The following is a 22,900-nucleotide window of genomic DNA, read 5'->3' as shown; positions in this document are numbered from 1 at the left end:
GCAGTTTACCCATCTGACAAAGGGCTGATATCCAGAATTTACAAAGAACTCAAACGGATTTACAGGAAAAAAACAAACAAGCCCATTCAAAAGTGGGCAAAGGATATGAACAGACACTTTACGAAAGAAGACATATATGAGGCCAACAATCATATGAAAAAATGCTCATCGTCACTGGTCATCAGAGAGATGCAAATCAAAACCACATTGAGATACCATCTCACGCCAGTTAGAATGGCCATCATTAAAAAATCTGGAGACAACAGATGCTGGAGAGGATGTGGAGAAAAAGGAACACTTTTACACTGTTGGTGGGAGTGTAAATTAGTTCAACCATTGTGGAAGACAGTGTGGCGATTCCTCAAGGCCTTAGAAATAGAAATTCCATTTGACCTAGCAATCCCATTACTGGGTATATATCCAAAAGACTATAAATCGTTCTACTATAAGGACACATGTACACGAATGTTCATTGCAGCACTGTTTACAATAGCAAAGACCTGGAATCAACCCAAATGCCCATTGATAATAAACTGGATTGGAAAAATGTGGCGCATAAATGGAATATTATGCAGCAATCAGAAATGATGAGTTTGTGTCGTTTGTAGGGACATGGATGAATCTGGAGAACATCATCCTCAGCAAACTGACACAAGAACAGAAATTGAAACACCGCATATTCTCACTCATAGGCGGGTGATGAAAAATGAGAACACATGGACACAGAAAGGGGAGTACTAAACACTGGGGTCTATTGGGGGGAAAAGGGGAGGGCCAGTGGGAGGGGGAGGTGGGGAGGGATAACCTGGGAAGAAATGCCAAACGTGGGTGAAGGGGAAAAGGAAAGCAAAGCACACTGCCATGTGTGTACCTACGCAACTGTCTTGCATGCTCTGCTCATGTACCCCAAAACCTAAAATCCAATAAAAAATTAAAAAAAAAAAAAAGAAGATGAAGCAGTTGGTAGACACAAAACTAACAATATCAATAATTACATTAAATGTATGTAATGAAGTGCACACACCATATAAAAGGCAAAGATTGTTAGGTTAGATTTTTAAAAAGCAAGACTCAACTCTATGTTCTTTATAAGAGACACATTTAAATATAAAGACACCAGATAAAATAAAAGGTTAAAAAAATACAGTGCAAGCACGAATCCTAATAATGCTAACGTAGTTACTATAATAAGATTAGAAAAAGTAGGTCTGATGTTAAAGATTAGTACTAGAGAAAAAGAAGGAAATATTTTGTGATATGTGTCCATTCATAATGAAGACATAGCAATCATAATACATATGCATTTAATAACAGAGCTTCAAATTATACAAAGCAAAGACATTGAAACATATAAATTCACAGAATTCTAGGTTTTAATTTTCCTCTCTCAGTAATAGATAAAAGGAATATTCAGAAAATCAGCAAGTCTTGAACAATTCTATCAAGTGACATAACCTAGTTGGCAATTATAGGACACTCAAACGAACAACTGCAGAATAGATGTTCTTTTAAATGCACATAAAACATTCATTAAGATATTCTATAGATTGAGCCATAAAGCAGCCTCAATAAATATCAAAAGACTGAAATTACATAGATCATGTTCTCTAATCATAACAGAATTAAGATCAATAACAAAATGTATCTAAAAAATAAATATTTAGAAATTGAATGAAAAACTTCAAAACAACCTATGAGTTACAGAAAAAAAATCACAAGAAAAATGAGAAGCTATTCTGAACTGAGAATGAAAACATATCAAAATTTTTGGAATACATCTACTATAGTCCTTTGAGAAAAAAATTAAAGATGAAATACTAATATCACAAAAGACAAAAATTTTTAATTATAATTGAATTTTCCAACTAAGTTATAAAAAGAGCAAATTAGAATGGAAATAAGTAGAAAGAAGGAAATAGTAGGTAAGAATTGAAGTCAGTGAAATGGAAAATGGAAAGCAATAGCAAGAATGAACAAACTACAAAAACAATTCCAATAAAAAAGAGGAGAGGTCCCAAAATAAAGAATGAAGGGAATACATTTCAATGAAACTGACAGAGATCTCAAGGCTAATAAGAAAATATTATAATCAGCTTTACACCAATGAATATTAACAACTTACATGAAATGTTGAAATTATTTGAATGACATAATTTAGTAAAATGGACATGAAAAAAAGAGAAAAGCTAAATAGCCCTATATCTGTTAAGAAATTGAGTTGATAATGATAACCTTCCCCAAAAGAAAACTGCTAGATCAAATGACCTTACTAGTGAATTCTTAACATTTAAATAAAAAAAAAATACTAATCTAATATAAACAGTTTCAGAAAACAAGCAGAAAAGAACATGCCTGAGCTGATTTTATGAGGCCAGCACATCCTTGAAAACAAAACCACATAAAGACATTATATAAAATGAAAACTCAGCCAGCATTTCATGTGAAAATAGATGTAGAACATCTTAATAAAGCATGGCAAAGTCAGATTCAACAATGCAAAAAAAAGAATAATACATCATGACCAAGTGGAGTTTATTTCAGGAATACAAGATTTCAACATTCAAAAATCAATGCAATTTACCACATTAATACAATAAAGGAAAAACATTAGTAGATGCAGAAACATATTTGACAAAATTCAAAACCTATTCATCTGGAAAAAATTCACAGGAAACTAGGAATAGAAGGAAGTTTCTGCAATCTGATAAAAGATGTTTATAATAAACTCACAGCAAACAGCATTTTTAATGGTGAAAAACTGAATGTTGGCGCATAAATCAGCAACAAATCAAGGATGTCTGTTCTTTCTACTTTGATTCAACATTGTACTAAAGATCCTGACCAGTGCAATAAGTGGGGAGCAAAAAGAAATAAAAGATACAAAGTTTATAAAGAAAGTAATACAACTTTATTTGCAAATGACAATTTCATGTATGTAAAAAGTCTTTATGAGTTTAAAAAGAATAATTAGAAGTAGTAAATAAATTGGGAAAGGTCACAAGATACTACTCCAATCTACAAAAATTAATTATATCTCCCTATTATAGCAAAGGAGCATTGGAAAATCTAATTTAGAGCAACAATATTTTTGCTTCAAACAAATTAAAAACAATATTTTTAATGTTACAATAACATTTAAAAAATACTTGAAGGTGGAGGCTGGGAGAAGAGTGAGGTCCATAAAACTATTAGATACTATGCTTATTACCTGAGTGACAAAATAATTTCTACTACACCCATCCCCCATGACACAAAATTTACCTATGTAACAAACCTGAACATATACCCCGAACCTAAAATAAAAGTAAAAAAAACACCCACAAAACTTCAATGAATAAATTTAATGGCAGCTACACAGAGTTGCATACCAAACAATGCTGAAAGAAATTAAAGAGCATCTGAATAAGGGAGAAGCATACCACATTCATGGACAGAAATATGAAATCTAGTTAAAATGAACTTATTCAAAAAATATCTATGAATTCAAGCATACTATGTTCAAGGATAGAAATATGAAATCTAGTTAAAATGAACTTATTCAAGATGTATCTATGAATTCAATGCAATCCCAGTCATAGTTTCAGCAGATTTTTTCAATAAAACTTGACAATCTGATTAGAAAACCTAAAGAGTTTTGAAAAGAATCAAGTTAAAAGATCAACACTTATGTACTAAAGTTAGATCAAGTATGGTATTTGCATAAGAATAAACAGAATAGAAACTCAGAAATAGATCCATACATAATTTTTGTTAAGATGCCAAAGCAATATATCAGGATAAGGAATTTTAATAAATGGTGATTGGAACAAGCAGACAATGTGAAAACTAAAGCTATCAACCCTCTAGAAAAAAAAATTAAAATGTTGTTTGCAACCAGGTGGTGGGCAAAGATTTCTTAGAATACAGAAAGCAACCTGGAGTAGGCAACAATTTCTAAGGATATAATGAAAATAATAAAAATTATGTTAGGCTTCACCAAAATGAAAGAATTCTGCTCCCTAAAAACTATAAAGAAAATAAATAGTGTTGGCCAGGACTAAAAGAAAAAAATTGTAAAGTTTATGTATAATAGTAGGCTTGTTCCCAGTGTCGAGCCATATTCCTACAAGTCGATAAAAGGACAATCACTCCAACTAAAAAATGAGTATATATATTTCTTTCAATATATCTTGAAAGAAAAATATACAAATGGCCAATAAATGTGTGAAAAATTGCTCATTATCAATAGTCATCAGAGAAATACACAACAGAAGCACAGTATGATACCACTGCACACACGCTATGGTAGCTAAAACTAAAAAGATGGACGTCACCAAATATTGGCAAGGATGTGAAGCACCTGGACCTATTATGTTGGTGTTGGGAAAGAGAAAGTAGTTAAACCATTTTGGAAAATGGTCTGTAAAGTTCTCATAAATTTTCATATGCATCTACTACACGAGCCAGTAATTCTACTGCTTGAAGAATTTACAATTTACCCAGTAGAATTGAAAACATATATTTGCAAAAAGTCTTGCACATCAATGTTCACAGAGATTTACTTCAAGGCTAAACTGGAAACAACACAAATGTCCATCAGTAGAAAAATAGATAAACCAATTCATTTAATGGAATACTAATCAGCAATGAAAAAGAAACAGACAACTGTTACATGCAATCACATATTTTAATTTGAAAATAAAACAAAAAACTTTTGCTGAGTGAAAAAGAAAAAACAAATGCTAAAGAGTACAAATTTTGTGACTCCACTGACAGAAAGTCCTAGAATAGGCAAAACACTTCAGTAGAGGTAGAAGTCAAATAGTAGTTACTCTTGTCAAATAAAAGTGGGAGGGCAGTGATTGAATGGGAGGAGGCACAGTTTTGGGGGCTAATGGAAATAATCTATATCTTCATAAGTTGATGGGTTTGAGGATTATATAAATGTGTACACTGAATTGTACATTTAAGATGTGTGCATTTTATAATATGTATTGTCTATTAAAAATAACACATGAAGTTGCATAACTGTAATATATCCTTTCTATGTGTTGACAATTGCTGTTAATTATGGGATAGTTTCTTACTAATTCATATATATAAATTATAAAGTATGAAGTAATTATCATTTGTATAATTACATGAGTTATCCATTATTCATTTACTCACATATTAATGCTTTAAAATACATAGATTGTTAATATATGATACTAATATTGCCTGAGTTCACCAACAGTCTGCTTAGTTGTGGATCAGCTTTATATACTCTGAAGATAATACCTAAGACATTACTAGTGTATAAAAATGCATTTCAGTCGATAGCTTTTCATTTCACTCAACAGAATCCTGTTTATCTAGCTGTTAACTGATTATTCTTGTCACAAAAACTTATCTGTTAATGTAATGGCAAATAAGTGTTATTCCATATTTTAGTATCAGTATCACCCAGTCTTTAGTTTTTGGGTGAAAGGCCAAGACTGAGAACTCAAGGAATGAGTTCCATGATTAGTTAAGAATGGCTGCAGTGTGCACCTGAGCAGAAATGGGCAGGGGCAAGGCTGAAAGTATTCTGGGAGGTATCATTTGCCATCCTATACTTATATTGTGAAAATGTACAAAATAATTCAAATGCAAGTGCAAAATACTGAAAACACACCTGGCAGAATTTAATCTTTCACTGATAATTCAAAAGAATCTTCAAGATATTATAAGATAACAGGCTCATCATGGACATGAATGGATGGATTAATTAAAAATTTTGTTTGGTTGAGTTCTGGGGAAGCAAACATTTGCTATGTATCAAATGGCCGTGTGTTTAAATAAAAGTGCCTTTAATTGAGAAAGTATATACAGAGGGAAACATTCTCACCGTTTTAGACAGCATCTGGTGCTCCTTTATGAGATTTCAGGAACATGAAGCAGGGCTTCCATGAGATGATAGGCATTCTAACAGTCAAATTGACTCCCTGGACATCACTCTAAGCCTTAACGAGCATTACTTTATCTACCATGAACAGCAAGAGAATAGCTTTCTTACTCCCTACGTTTCCAGCAGTTCGAATTCCAGATGTTGGGCGCTGCTCAGCAGAGTTTTGGCAGCTCCATGCATTTCTTAACAGATAGTTCTGCTTTCACTGCCTTGAAAAAAAAATGAATTGGCAAATTTGCAACGCCATTTTTTCAAAGAAAATAAGAAGGAAAAATGACTTGCATAGTTACTAAACTGTTGGTTACAATTTTCATCATCTTTTCTCTGTTTCTAAGACTACACATCACTAGGGAAAGAAAAATAAAGGGACTGAATTCACAAAGATCCAACAAAAATCCAGCATTTGGTTTCCTGACTTCAAGCCATCAAATGTAAAACTACACTGTTATACTGCTCCTCAGAGAGAAATCAGAGCTAGGTTGTTTATCTGGAGAAGCCACATGTCAACTGTAATGATGCTCGGTTTACCAGAGTGTTATTTCACTTTTTTTTTTCCAGAAATTTATCCCAATATGGAGTTGGGCATGTTGCATTAATCTTATTCCCTCTCGCTCTCTCTTCCCAACCAGGCTTGCTATACAGAGCTGAAACTATAGGCAGCAAATCTCCCTTTTCTCCAAACACTGCTTTGTGGAGTACTGAGAAGCTGCTGAAAAATGAGCAAATGTACATAAATGCCAGGATGTGAAAGATCATTGAGCAAACCTTCTTAGTAGGGATATGACAGAGAAGACACACAACCTTGAAAGACTAGCCAGCTGGTTATAGACTTGATTCCCACACTGACTTGATAAAACAAAGATGTAACATTGGTTGAGATTTGGGGATTCAGAATCAGAGACCCTGGGATAATAGCCCAATGCTGCCCCAGCAGCTGTGTGAGCTAATTGGCAGTTGTTTCCCTTGTGAATTGGGAATCTGCTCTGCTTACCTCATAGGATTTCCAAAGGATTAAAAAAAGATCACGCCTGGGAAGTGCTTGCACAATGCCTGGAACAGAATCAGTGCTGAGTAAATGAGAGCCATGATTTCTAGTTAAGCAAGTTATTTCTCCTTTCAGGGCCGTCTGTGTGTGGGGGAAGTGGGGGGTGCATGTGCATGTACCCAGACTCTATTTCTACCCCCTAAATGTTCCCTGAAGATCTCTGGAGGACCCTTTTGAGTCTTCTTAGTAAAACTAAGTACTAACTTTTTAGGAGACTCAACAGGGCCCCTTAGAGTAGGTATTGAGGTTCCCAAGACCTTCAACCAAAACAATTCCTCTTAAATGTTTCCACTCAACATGTTTCTGCTGAATATTTCTTTAGAAGAGTATTCTTCTTCTAAGAAAAAGGAGGGTGGGAAGTTGGAAAACCTGAGGTCTAGATTTTCTCCCAGCTTTCCGGTGTCTTGAAATCCTGATTGAAGGCCCACTGTGTATCACCTCCTTTATCAGACATTAAGTTTCTGAAGTGGTTGATGCTTCCCTTGGTCTCAAAGCCTTCACACCCATGTAAGAAAACCAAAAAACTGAGAGGCTGAATGTGACTATTGGGGCCACTCACAGAAAGGAGGAGGTACTTCTGATTGAGAAAATCCAAGACAGAGTCACAAAGGAGATGACATTGCAATTTCCCATAATTAATAATAATAACTAATAATCATCGCTGAGGGAGTGTGTACCAGACTTGAGCTTGTTATTGTACATGGATCAACTTGTAGAGTTCTCCAAAAACCGAACCACTATTCCCATCTAAAAGCTAAGAGAAGTGAAGCACTACTGCTCCAAGTGACGGAGCCAGTATTTAACTAGGTCACTGGTGCAGTTTAAGGATTCTTACACACTGAAATATGCAGCTTCTCTAAGGCAGCCTGACTTTAAAGGGCAGAAATCATATATTACTTGTTCTAAATGCCCATTGTTTTTCACAACTTATGTCTCAGAAATTGGGGTGCATCTTACATTCAATAACATACTCTGGGTTTCTTGGCAGGATTTTTTTTTCTTTCCCAGAAGCACATAAAGTAAGACATGTCTTGGATGTCAAAGGCATCTTAGATTTAATGAAGTATGATGACATTGTGGCAGGAAGCTAAGGAGGTAGGACACCCCAGATAGACAAACCAACATGTGCGACAGTATACAGGCTGAGATGGCACACTGTATTCAGGAAATAAATAGATTTAGGGGATTCATGATCAATGGCAAATGTTGAGGCTACCAAGGCAGAACTGAACTGGAACAGAGCTTCTTGACACGTGTTGGTCAAGAAGACTCTTCTTCGCTTCGTTGAAGTAGAGTTATGGAAATACATGGGGCATTTCTTTGTTATCCCAGTAATGAGGTTTCTATAAGCATTTAGTGGAGACAAGAGAGAGCACTTGAGATGCAAGTGTCTTGCAATACATAAAATAGTCTTGCCCAAAAAAGAATTGTCTCACGTTTGGCCTAACATTCAAATGTCTTTCACCAATGAAAAACCTGTATATGATTAATTGAGATTAGAACCTAAGTCCATTGACATAGGAACATAAGATATCTTTGAGGATTCTAATATTCGACAACTTTCTCAAATATGAAACTACTGTGTAACTCAAAAGAAACTTGGACTCTATCTCATTGGAACTTTATCAGCTTTTCCTCTTTAGCACAATCCTATCACCAACAACCATGTGGAACACAGCAGTATTTAAATTGTTGTCTGTCATGCCTGGATCAGCCTATGCTGGAAGCTGCCAAGTCCACTGTGCTCCCATCTATGGGTGTGAGCAGGAAGAGACTTCAGGAGGACTTCTAGTGTAGCTAAGTATTTATCTTTTAAAATACATAATATGTTATTATGTTATATTAGTTCTAATTTCCTTTACTACAGTTACAGGATTATATCGATCTTATGCATATAGTTACATCATATTATTTATGAATTTTATTTCATGAAAAATAAGAGGGCTTTACAAATATTTATTACAAAAAGGTGGGGAGGGCCTGGGGTCTGCATGGGTTGTGATCCGTTAGGCAAGATCAAGATTCAAATCTGAGAGGCAATGAGAAGGTACCAAAGGATTTCTGACAGATTTTACAAAGTTTGAAAAACATAGAAAAAACAGGAATAAAATAAGCACTGATGTTTTTTGTCACTTTTTTCCTATCCACATAGATTTTCATTTCTAAAAACACATTGAAATTCTTTCTTACATTATAATCTATTAAATATTCTCTGAATATTAATTTAATAATTAAATTAAATTATCTTTTATTGGTTGCAAACATTCCATCAAAAGTCATTTTATCTATTGATTTTAGGATACATTCAGACGAGTTAGCGAACTTCCCAATATGTTTTGTAAAGCATATATAATAACAGAATTTTAGTGGTGAAAGAGGCTTTAGAATCTTCCAAACTAATCTCCATATACTACAGATGAGGAAATCAAGGAGCAAAAAGGGTAAGTCACAGGGTCATTTAGCAGCAGCATAAGAATGAGAATCCTGGTCTCCTTCTCCCCAGGCTGATGCTGCTTTGTATTATTCCATAGCTGCCTTCCCTGATGCGCCTTCTTTAAAGAATTGACCCATGACTGGCATCTCCAGGGTGTGTTTAATCACTTATTGTAACTATGGATTTGGCTCTCAACACAAACAAAAGCTGGCCAGTCAATGGGGTGTGCAGCTAAAAGGCAATGCTTTCTGATTTGGGAGCAAAACTTGTACAGATCAACAAGAAGTGTTTCTCAGTCTCAGCACCCAGCAGGCCCAGCAGGAGATCTTCATGATCGAGGCCAAATTATTGCACTATTTCAAGAAAGCTTTATTGCCAGGAACATATGGGAGGGCTGATTTCATATAAGATCATTTTGAGCTATAAAAAAGATAACAGCTTGATTTCAGATGTGATATGTAAACACACAATTCTGCAAATTGCAGTTGGCTTATGTGTTAAATGTAGCACATTCCACTGTGCACATGCACAATGCACATTCATAACAAAGAGTATCTATGACACTGAAATTCAACGTAAGAAATGGACTTACGTCCATGCTGCAGGTAAGACTAAAACCTCTTGGGAGATGGTCAAACTAATAATGTATTTATTCTTTCTGAGAAGATTTTAATGCATTCTTACATAGTAAGAATAAATACACAGCCCAAGTGACATGTCAGTTGTTGACTGGGAGGAAGAGGCTGGGAGCGAGGCCAAAGGAGAGGGACCATCAGTGTTATCTCAGGTACAAGGCAGAATGCTGTCCTTGGTAAGAGAAATCGACTAACCAAGGAAAACTTTGGAACAATGTCACAGATCAAGGCTTCTACCACCACCATCTCTGCCTAAATGATTGCAGTAGCTTCTTGCTAGTCGCCCACCTCCTGTCCTTGTCCTCCACAGCAGGGTGTGGGACTCTGTTAAAACCTAAGGCATGATCCTTGAAGTTAGAAGGCAAAAGTAGAAGCATCATGGACAGCTTTCAGGCCAACGTAGCTCAGAGCCAGCGTGCTTCCTCCCTGCCTCCCTTTCTCTGCATCAGGAAGCTTGGAGACCCCATGATCCAGATGCAAGAGGGCTGCTTGACTGGCATTTGATCATAACATGAGTAACATATACTTTTATTATGTTCATGCACTGAGATTTGGGATGTGTTTTGGGGAATGTATGGTAGTTGTCACTGAAACCTAACATAGTTTATCTCGTTGAATATAGCTGTTATTTTAATAAAGTCACGGAAAGCCTTCATGAAAAAATTACCCACCCCATAACAGTGTCTCATGTTCCACAGGAAAACTGCATTTATTTTTCAACTGATATTTTGTTCTGTAAAAAGTTAGATGTGATATACACAATACAGGGAGGTGGATCCAATCACCACACCCACCCCAAGCACGTTCTTCTTCCTGGAGATCTTGTAGACGCTCGTGCAAAGTCCTTTTGAAATTCAGCTTTGAGGGATAAGTGATGTTTATTTGACCGTTTTAAGTACTTTCCTGCTCTCAGCATTAAAAAGAAACTCTAAAGATGCAAGTGTGTGAGCTATTTCCCTTAATTATTGATGGGTACTGCTGAAGCTATGATCAAACGAATCTGCTCAACTCTGCTAAGGAAGGAAATATCTCACTTCAAAACAAAACAGAAACTTCTATAAATCTTAGGTGGGTTGGGTATGAACATCCTTAAGCTGACTTCAACAATGGTGAAAGTGTTCAGATGTGCTGATGGTTAGGGCACTGTTGGTACTATTGAGAGGCTGAGAAATGGGTGTCAAGCCAGGCATCTGCTACGAAGGAAAGGTAGAAATGATGATGATGATAGTGGTGATGCTGATAGCTTGTCACTGAGGAAGAACAGATGTAACAATCACATAATCATGTGAATAAAAGTGTGGCACTGAAGTGAAAGATATGTCACAAAGAAAAGGAGCACATTCTGTAAAATATCAAACCTGACCCAGAACAGGAATGGAGGATATAGTGATACCAGAGAAAACTTCCTTAAGGAAGTGATGGTTGAGATGATCATTGAAACATCAGAAAGAACAAGGGTATTTCAGACAGAAAGAAGAGTATGTGCAAAGGCCCTGTGGTAGAAGGGAGCATACAGCATTTGCAGGACTCAAAACAACTACACAAATATCACGTTCTTTGTTATTCGTGGGGTTAGTAGCAAGGGGTGTAGTTAGACATTAGTGAGGCAGCAAAGACATGCAGGGCTCTGAGGTTGTGTCTTTGTTCTAAGAGCAACAGAAAACAACATAAACACTTCAAAGGATAAGACGGAAAAGAGGCTGAGAACACTCTGGCTGCGACCTTTTACCCTAGATGAATCTAATTCCAAACCTCAGGCGTTCAATCCAAGTCACCTCTGGCCTAACGTCTAGGCAAAAAAAGGTAGGGAAGGAGGGTGTGGCTTTTAAATAGGAAGGTTTGGGAAGCCTTAATGAGAAGATGATATCTGAATAAAGACCTAAAGCAAATGAGGAGAAAAGCCTTCCAGATAATTGAAGAAAAAAGAAAAAGACATTTTATGGAGGAAACAGAAGAAGAAAGGTCCTCAGAGGTTATTTGTTATAGGGATGGATTCTGGAGACTTCATTGGATCGTGAAAGGCTGAAAGACAGAATGTGTACATTTGTATGGCTGTGCTGACAGTGGATCCAACAAAGTAATTAGTAGGATTTTGTGGCTAAAGAGGAAACCACTTTGCAGTGTGGCTTTGGAAAAGTCGGGATGCCTTGTGGTCACAAGCACGGGATTAGGGATCAGACAGCCTCAAAATTGGAGTTGTGGCTCTTTTTTTTTTGAGATGGAGTTTCACTCTTGTTACCCAGGCTGGAGTACAATGGCGTGATCTCGGCTCACTGCAACCTCCACCTCCTGGGTTCAAGCAATTCTCTTGCCTCAGCCTCCCAAGTAGCTGGGACTACAGGCATGCGCCACCATGCCTGGCTAATTTTTGTATTTTTAGTAGAGACAGGGTTTCACCATGTTGACCAGGATTGTCTCAATCTCTTGACCTTATAATCCACCCGCCTCGGCCTCCCAAAGTGCTTGGATTATAGGCATGAGCCACCGCACCCAGCCGTGGCTCTGCCACTCTTGTCCAACTTACATTTCTTGGAATCTCAGTTTGCGTGTCTTTAAAACGGGGGCAGTAATGACTGATCTCATATAGGTCATTGGGAAAATTAAGGAAGATAATGATGGAAAGTGCCTGAGCAGATGCTGCCAATCCCCTACCATATCCCCTGTGCTATTGCACAGAAACCAAAGGTGAATACCCATAGTACATACCTACAGCTAATTTATTCTCTCTGCCTGTTAGAGGTCTCTGGCCAGTACGTGTGCTTAGCCTAATCATTAGGCTCATCAGAAGGATCAGGACTAGAAAGTCATTCCCCAGGAAAAACTCTCAGACAATAACCCACTTTCTCATCTCTTGGGAGACAAACATGGGTTATGCTCTGATAAGTCTCCCAGAGGGTCCCAGCAGATTGAGTCCCAGTGTCATCGGTGGTAACTTGCGCTTTATTGCACACTTTATATGCTCTCCTGCCTTGCAGGTCTCACTTCTCCACTTTCATGCAGTGCAGCCTGAGATCGCTTCAAAAAAAAAAAAAAAAAAAGCCTGCTTGTGCTCAACGGCTTCCCTCAGGAGTAAATAAATCTGTGACTGTGTAGAGTACCTGGCAAGAGAAAGCATTCAATCAAGGTGAGTTGTTACAATTATTGCTACAGGAGTGAATAGGATTTAAGGAACTGTCCTCAGGATTATGAGGCAAGAGGAAGAGGAGCCTCACTCAGGTCCAATTCACTGAACAGAATCGAGAGAAATTTCAAGTGCTTCTGTCGGTAAACTCAGCCTACACCAGATTTGATCCAGCCTCGGACAGAAATGGTTTTACCAATAGGACATAGAATGTTGTACTCATCCAATAAGCAGAATGGGAAAACACTCAAAAGGAAGACTCTAGAAAAACTGCTGTGAAGACAAATTTAATACCAAAGACTTTGTCTTCTATAAACTCTCTACTCAAAGATCTCTGTCTCTGTATATATAGTAAATAGATGATATCATCACGAAATATGCTTGTGTTTTTAAATGTATATTTAGGTACTGATACAGCAAATATTTATTGAGCATCTATTGTGGGCCAGAAACTGATTTAGTCCTAAGAAGTTAGCAGTAAAAAAATATAAAAAAAGGAAGCCATAAAAAATTTCTAACCTCACAGAACTTACATTCTAGATTATGAACAGAAACAATAAGCAAAATAATTAAGTAAAAATTTGAGAATGTGAGATAAAGAGAAGTTTTGGAGACAACCACAGAAAGGGAAAAAGATGGGAAGGAGGAAGTCGGCACTTTTAAATAGAATGGTTCAGAGGGTCTTAGAGAGAAGGAAAGAGAGGGATAAAGACATAAAACAAATGAAAAAAGAAAACCATTCACACACCTGCAAAAACTGATGAAAACAAAAAGCAAAATTTGAGCCAAGGAAGAAGTAAAGCAGAGACTCTGAGCACAGAGAACAGCATCATGTTCAAAGAACAGCAATGAGGAGGGTGCGTGGAAGCATTTGGCTGCAGGGGTGAATGGAAGAATGAGAGCCGACAGGGGCCACGGCAGACAGAGGACAGCAGGTGGCACATTTATTTCTATAACGGATCAGATAATAAATAGTTTTGGCTTTCTGGATTATGCAGTCTTTATTGCAATGACTCACCTCTGCCATCATAGCACACGAGAAGCCACAGAAAATGCATAAATGAATGGGCCCGGCTGTCTTTCAGTAAAACTTTATGGGAATTTCCTGTTATTTTCACAGGCCACAAATATTCTTCATCGTTCGAGCTTTTTCAACCATTTAAATATATATAAGAATACATTTTGAAATCTATATAGATATAGATATATTTTTTTAATTGAGACAGAGTCTTGCTGTGTTGCCCAGGCTAGTCTCAAACTCCTGGAATCAAGCAATCCTCGCCTCTATTGGCCTCCTAAAGTGCTCAGATTATAGGTACAGGCTCAGAACACATTTCTTAGCTTACCAGTCATATAAAAGAACAGAATGGGCTAGATTTGGAACACAGGCTGTTAGTTTGCCGGCCCCTATCGTAGGACCCGGTAGATTTCAAGAAAGCTTTGGCTTTTGCTCTGAGTGGGATGGGAGGGAAGTGGAAGACTTCGAGTGAAAGAGTGGCACGATCTGACTTAGACTTGAGCAGAGGAGCTCTGCCTTTTGTGTTGAGAATAGGTTAAAGGGGGTCAAACGCTAACAAGATCTTTAAAAGGCTTGGCACATACTGTTTTACATATCTTTTTAAATTAAGGCTGTTTGCTGGAATTATCATTTGTGATTCCAAATGCATATTTACAACTTCCACTAATGGACAGCAACCCCTCATGATTTTGACCCATTACAAACAGTGTTCAAGGTAAACATGGGCTATCAAGAAACATATCAATAGATCGGACAAAGTACAGGGCAAAAATCCCATTTATATTTTTATTTCACAGCACTGAGACATACTTATCATTGAGAAAGAGAGCTTCTCTCTTACATTGCATTGTGCTTTTTTTGAATGTCTGTCTTCAGAGGCAATGCTCTTTGGTCATGTTTTTAATGTCATCATGTTTGCATTTAACTAAAAATCAAAGCTAATGTGGAAGCACCTGATTCATTGAAAATGCATCGCCCAGTCACCTCCTTTCACCCAAGCACCTTCCTGATTCTGTATTTCGTACAAAAACCGGGAGAGCTGTTACAAACACAGATGATATATAGCTGAATGATTTCGGTCTGAAAACAGAATTTACCACAGAACTATAAAAATGGTGCTATTAGGGCAAGCTGTCAGGAAATGATTAATACTTCTAACTGGCTATCATTTTTTTTAGTCTTCACACTTGAGTAGGCCATTAATCTGAAATTGCTACCACAATTGTCACTTGCTTTGTTTGTCCATAGGGACCAGGATACCAAGATATCTTCTTTAGAATGGAGAAATATTGCCAGATTAAGGTTGGGGCTCAGGTTTATGCCATGGAGTACAGGTAATGTGTGTGTTTGCATGCATGTGTGTGTGCATATGTGCCTGTGTATGTAATGTTCCATGATGAACGTGGGGCTGGTTCTTGGCAATTTAGTGATGCAACATTTTGTTTGTGTACCGATGTGGTAAATGATTTCCGACTCCCTTCTATAGAATGAAGAATTTTAAAATGCTCATTAAAAAGTGAGCCTGGAGTTGTAAACATTATTTATTAATTCACTGTGAGTAAAAAAAAAATCAGTTTATCTAAATATTTATGCTTGTTTCCCCTAAGAACTTTAATAATAAGGACTTATACTCAAGATAATACAAAGATACTGTTTAGAAAAAGTAGAAACTGTTTTGTCACCCTTCCTGTATTTCTAATTTCTTAAAAATTCTGTGGTGCTTTTTGAGGAGTTAAGACCTGAGAACAATCATCATTGCATTATTACTGAATGTCTCAAATGCATAATCCCCATAGCAGATGCCATGACAAAGAATGAATTGGAAGACATGTCTGCAATAGAAGAAATGCCCAACTTACAGTATTTCCAATCCAAATGCAAGAAAATTCAGAAGAAAAAAAAAATCTAAGGTAAACCAGTTTTTTTATTGAAACAACAAAAAATAATGACAACAATAATAATAAAATTTAGTTACATAATTGTTTCTATCATTGTGGACTTTGGCTTTCAAAAATATTGTGCTTCTTAGGGGTTTCTCAGTGATGCCAAAATGAGTGATTATATAATTCTGATCCAGGATATTTACTGAAAAGAATTACATCTCAATCATACCTGCCAATCGAGCTGAAAGAGTAATCTTACACAAAACATAACAGAATGTAATGACTTTTGTGAGAGTTGGATTTTGATCATGTTTCTTTTTGTGATAATGTTTTAGCTATTTAATATGCTTAGTAAAATATTAAAGTAAGCATGCTTTTTTTTCAACTTCAATCTGGCTAGCTACCTGGAGAAAACTGATAAGGAGTAGTACAGTTAAAACATTCCAGGAGAAGATTTTAGTGTAGAAAGTTTATTAGGCGAAACTTACAGCTCAAAATAGCATCTAACTCTGGTCACAGAGAAGTAAATGTCACTGGAATTGCCCTCTACACTATAAAACTGAACAAAATATGTAAAACAACTGTTTTAAACACACACAAAAAAATCACTTTTCACAAGTGATTCCTGTGAAAATACACACAAAGCGAGCCCTGTCATTCTCTGAATCTTAGCCTTATAGGCACTCTCTGGACTGAAATTTAAGAAGGGAGAATGCAAAGATAAGCATGATCTCAGTGCTTTGAGGCGATAGAGACTGCAGCTCAGAGGGGCTAAGGCTGTTGAAAGATATTGGTAGAGTTCCATAAAAAGGGGAGCTTAGGAGAAAAAGAACTCCAGGTATCTTCATAGGGGTTTAATTAGGCTTTGTTGAATAATAAGCTATGCAAGTATAGAGCAAAACTCTACAAAGCTGAACAAAAAAATGACAAGAAAATGTAAGATGAACGATGCTAAAAGCTGACTGAGACGGGGGCTCATTCAAATGCCTATTGGTCAGAATGGATAGTCATTGCTCGTTAATTGAAATAGAGACCCCAGGGGAGTCATACCTTAGTGCTATAGCTAAACTTGTCCTACATCCATGCTATTGGAGCTTTTAAAAAAAGACTTGAATATATTAAACTGATCCGTCATTTTCTTAACTGCCTGCCATTACAAAGCTTAACAATCCATAAAAGTAGAGAACAGAATCCAAGGGTTTAACAAGATAAAAGTCACAATGTCATAATGTTCTGAATTTAATCAAATATTAATAGGCATGCCAACAAGCAGAAAAATGTGACTCATAATCAGAAGAAAAATCAGTCAATATCGGCTGGGCATGGTGGCTCACGCCTGTAATCCCAGCACTTTAGGAGGCTGAGATGGGTGGATCACTTGACGTCAGGAATTTGAGACCAGCCTGGCCAACATGGTGAAACCTCATTACTACTAAAAATACAAAAAAAAAAAAAAGCCAGGTGTGGTGGTGGATGCCTGTAATCCTAGCTATTCAAGAAGCTGAAGTAGAATAGCTTGAACCCAGGAGGCAGAGGTTGCAGTAAGCTGAGATTGCACCACTGTACTCTAGCCTGAGTGACTGAGCAAAACCGTCAGAAAGAAAAGAAAAGAGGAAGGAAGGAAGGAAGGAAGGAAGGAAGGAAGGAAGGAAGGAAGGAAGGAAGGAAGGAAGGAAGGAAGATTTAAAGGTAATGATAGAAGAAAATGGTAATAGATGAAAACTCAACTATGCAGAAAAGAATGACAAATGAAAATACTATATATTTACTTGGTAAATATAAGACTTTTTCTTATTCTAGCTTATGTAAAAGATAATAAACTGTTTAAAGCAAAAATAATAAAGTATTTTAATGTTATAAAGATATATAAGAATATATGTAATATTTATAAAAATATGTAAGTATATTACATATTCATATGTATTGTATGTAACATAAATATATCCTTACATTTATATGAAATATGTTTACATTTCTATACATTTATCTATTTATATTTACATATTTATCTTTATTTATAATATGAATATATATTTATGTTAGGTTGGTGCAAAATAAATTGTGGTTTTGTCCACTACTTTTAATGGCCAAAACTGCAATTACTTTTGCACCAATCTAATATTATGTATAAAGATATATGTTTAAAAATATATAAGATATATAGGTAAAATACAAGAAAATAACATAAAATATAGAAAGGAAAAATGGAACTATATTGCTATATGAAAATAGTATAATGCCAGAAGTGGTATAATGTTATCTGGTATTGGAATGTAAAAAGTTAAAGATGCTAATGTAAATTAAGGGCAGACACTAAAAACATAAAACAAAAAGAATTAGCCAGTAAGTCCATAGTGGAGATAAATTAGATTCATAAAATATACAGAATGAGAAAAAAAAAAAACAAAGAAAACATGAGACAAACAGTAAACAAACACCAACATGTTAGATTTTGACCCAATATATCAATGATCACATTAAATGTAAACTGCCTAAGTACTCCAAAGAAAGGCACAGTGTGTAGGACTGGATTAAATCTTTTAAAATATTTTACATGTCATCTGGGGTCATGAGTTTGGCTCAACCTGCCTGCCACCACCAGTACACATGTACCATTTAGGAACCTGAGGACAGGCTCATCTTGCCTGCTGCAGGAGTCTGTGCACATTGTGTGGAGACCTAGAAATCAATTCACCTCACACATCATAAGCAGCATCCACATATCATCTGGGGGCCTGAGGACAGGCCCATCTATCTACCACTGGCACCACTGGTGCCCGAGGACCAGCTTGCCTGGTGTTCTCACACAGACAGCAAAACCTCACCACAGACTCCACTAACAACTGCAGTCTGTCACTGGTGAACTCACAGACACCACTGATGCTAAATATAGCCAAAGAAATCATGATGAGACCACGCTACTGTGTCTACCCATAATTAGAGCCAAAGTGCCCCACCTATTCAACACTATAGATCCATCTGTAGAAAAATGTTCATCCCTATGAAAGCCAACTTACAAAACTGGAAGGAGTGTCTGTTATACCAGATGCACAGATAGCAACATAAAAACACAAGCAACACGAAAAAAAAAAAGAAAGAATCACAAGAATTATCTGATAATAGATCATTTAAAAAGGAAATGTATGAAGTACCTGAAGAAGTATTCAAAATAATGATATTAAAGGAACTCACAGAGATACAAGAGAACGTAGATAAATAATACAAAGAAATCAAGAAAACAATTTGTGATCTGAATAAGAAATTCAGCAAAGAATTATGTACCATAAAAAAGGACCAAATAGAAATCCTGAACCCAAAAAATTCAATTAATGAAATAAAAATACCATCAAGAGCTTCAACAATAGAGTAGATAAAGCAGAAGAAAAAAATTCTGAACTTGAAGACAGGTCTTTTGAAACAACCTAGTCAATCAAAAAAGAAAAAGAAAGAATAGAACAGAAAAAAAGGGGAAAAAAAGAATGAAACCTATGTGATATATAGGGCACAACAAAGTGGCCAAATATTCTAATTATTGGAGTTCCAGGAAGATAAAAGATGAGCAAAGACATAGAAAACCTGGATAATGAAATAGTATTTTAAAACTTCTCAAATATTACAAGCAATATAGCCATCCAGATACAGAAAGCTCAAAGATTTCCAAATAGAGTCAACCCCAAAAGGTCTTCTTCAGGGCACATTATACTTAAACTGTCAAAAGTCAAAGACAAAGGGAATTCCAAAAACAAAGAGAAAAGTATCAAGCCATGAATAAGAGAATTCCCATCAGACTGACAGTAATTCTTGGCAGAACCCTTACAGACCAAGAGAGAATGGGTTGATATGTTCAAAATGCAAACAAACAACCGAAAAAACTGTCAGCTAAAAAATATTTTTCCCAACAATGCCATCCTTCAAAAATGAAGAAGAAATAAAGCCTTTCCCAGACAAGCAAAAATTGCTAAACTATCCCTACAATAAATGTTAAGTAAATTCTCCACATGGTAGCAAAAGGACAATATCTACCATCATAAAAATATAAAATTCACTTGCAGAACAGATACAAAAATAAGAAAGAGAAAGGACTTAAATGTTTCACTACAAAAAAAACACCAAATTATAAAAATAAATAATAAAAGAGGAAGAAAGGAACAAACGATATAGAAACAATCAGAAAACAATTAACAAAATATCAAAAGTAAGTCCTCACCTACCAATAACAAACTTGAATGTAAACAGTTAGATTCCTCAATTAAAAGTTATAAACTGGCTTAATAGAAAACAACAACAAAAAAACAAGACCAACTATATGCTGGTGGCAAGAACTCACTTCACCTGTGGACACATAGGATATACAGAAAGGAAATAGATGAAAAAATTTTTCATGGAAATGAAAACTCAAAGCATGCAAAAGCAGCTACACTTACATTAGATGGCATAATTTCCAAGTAAAAAATAAAAAGTAAAAAGAGACAAAGAAGATCATTATGTAGTGATAAAAGTATCAATTCAGCAACAGGATAAAACTACCGTAAATAAATATGTACCCAACTGGAGCACCCAGAGCTATAAAGCAAGTGTTATTAGAGCTAAAGAAAGAGAAGACCAAAATACAATAATAACTGGGGGGCTTCAACACCCCACTTTCAGCACTGGACAAATTATCTATACAGAAAACTTGAAAAGAAACATCAGACATATTCTGCCTGATGGATCAAATGGAACTAACAGACATTAAAAGAGCATTTTATCTATCAGCTGCAGAATATGTACTCTACTCATCAGCACACAGAACATTCTTCAGGAGAAATCATATGTCAGGCAACAAAACTCATACAACATATTTTTATCAAGTATCTTCTCCAACCACAATGGGATAAAACTAGAAATAAACAAAGAGGAACTATGGAAACTGTACAAATGTATGAAAATTAAGCAACTGTTCCAGAATGACCATTTGGTCAATGAAGAAATTAGGAATAAAATTTTAAAAATGTTTGAAACAAATGAAAATAGAAACACAACATACCAAAACCTTTGGGATACAGTAAAAGCAGTACTGAGAGAGATGTTTATAGCAACAAATATCAACATCAAGAAAGTAGAAAGATTTCCAATTAACAGGCTAGTGAAAGAACTAGAAAATCAAGAAAAAAATCAAACCTAAAGTTAGTAGAAGGAAATAAATAGTAAAGATTAGAGCAAAGATCTGAAGGAACTAGGAAAGCAAGAAAAAAAACAAACCCAAAGTTAGTAGAAGAAAATAAATAAGGATCAGAGCAAAGCTAAATAAAATAGACAAAACAAAAGAAATACAAAGGACCAATGAAAAAAAGTTGGTTTTTTGAAAAGATAAAGAACAATGATAAACCACTAGCTAGGATAACCAATAAAAACAGAGAAGACCCAAATAAATAAAATCAGAAATGAAAAAGAATACATCACAACTGATACCAAAGAAATATAATCATTAGAGACTATTATTCATAACTGTATGCTAACAAATTGGAAAACTTAGAACTAGATAAATTCCTGGACCCACACAACTGACTAAAACTGAACTAGGAAGAAGCAGAAAACTAGAACAGACCAATAACGAATAACAAAATTGAGCCAGTAACGAAGTTTCCCAACAAAGAAAGGACCTGCACCAAAAGAACAAAGCTGTATGCATCACACTACCTGACTTTAAAATATACTACAGTGCTATAATAACCAACACTGCATGGTATAGGTATAAAAACAGACACATACACCAATGAAACAGAATAGAAAAACCAGAACTAAATCCACATATTGATAGCCAATTGATTTTTAACAAAGGCACAAAGAACATACATTGGAGAAGCAACATCCTCTTTAATAAGTGGTGCTGGGAAAACTGGATAGCCATATGAAGAAGAATGAACCACTATCTCTCACCATAGAGATATTAACTAAAAATGGATTAGAGACTTAAATGTAAGACCCAGAACTATAAAACTACCAGAAGAAAATGTAGGGAATACTTTAAGACATTGGTGTTGGCAAATATTTTATGGCTAAAACGTCAAAAGCACAGACAACAAAAACAAAAATGGTCAAATGGAACTATATTAAACTAAAAATCTTCTGCACAATGAAGGAAACAATCAACAGATTGAAAATACAACCCATAAAATGGGAGAACATATCTACGAAATATTTATTTGATGAGGAACTAATAACCAGAATACAAAAGGGACTCAAACAACTCAGCAGCAAGAAAATGAATAATCCCATTAAAAAGTGGGCCAAGATTCTGAATAGACATTTCTCAAAAGAAGACATACAAATAGCCAACAAATATGTGAAAAGAAGAAAAAGCTCAACACCACTAATCATCAGGGGAATGCAAATCAAAACCACAGTGAAATCTCATCTCACCCCAGGTAAAATGGCCATTATATAAAGACAAAAAATAACAAATGCTGATGAGGATGTGGAGAAAGGGGAATTCTTAAACACTATTGGTGGGGATGTAAACTATTAAGACCATTATGGAAAACAGTAAAGAAGTTTCTCAAAGAACTAAAAATAAAACTAAGATGCAATCTAGCAATCCCACTACTGGGTTTTACTGGGTAGGAAAAGTATATCAGCATATCAAAGCGATACCTGCACCCCCATGTTTACTGCAGCACTATTCACAATAGACAAAATGCGGAATCAATCTAAGTGCCCAACAGTGGATGAATGGATAATGGAAACGTGGCATATATACTCAATGGAATATAATCTTATGACTTATTTTGTCCAATAGAATGCAGCAGAAGTTATGGTATGTGAATTCTGAGATAAGAACTTAAGAGGCCCTGTCCACTCCTGCTCTTTCTAGGAG

The sequence above is a fragment of the Callithrix jacchus genome, chromosome 5 (assembly GCF_049354715.1).
Source record: "Callithrix jacchus isolate 240 chromosome 5, calJac240_pri, whole genome shotgun sequence".
Classification (NCBI taxonomy): domain Eukaryota; kingdom Metazoa; phylum Chordata; class Mammalia; order Primates; family Cebidae; genus Callithrix; species Callithrix jacchus.
Note: the sequence above shows the minus strand (reverse complement) of the source record.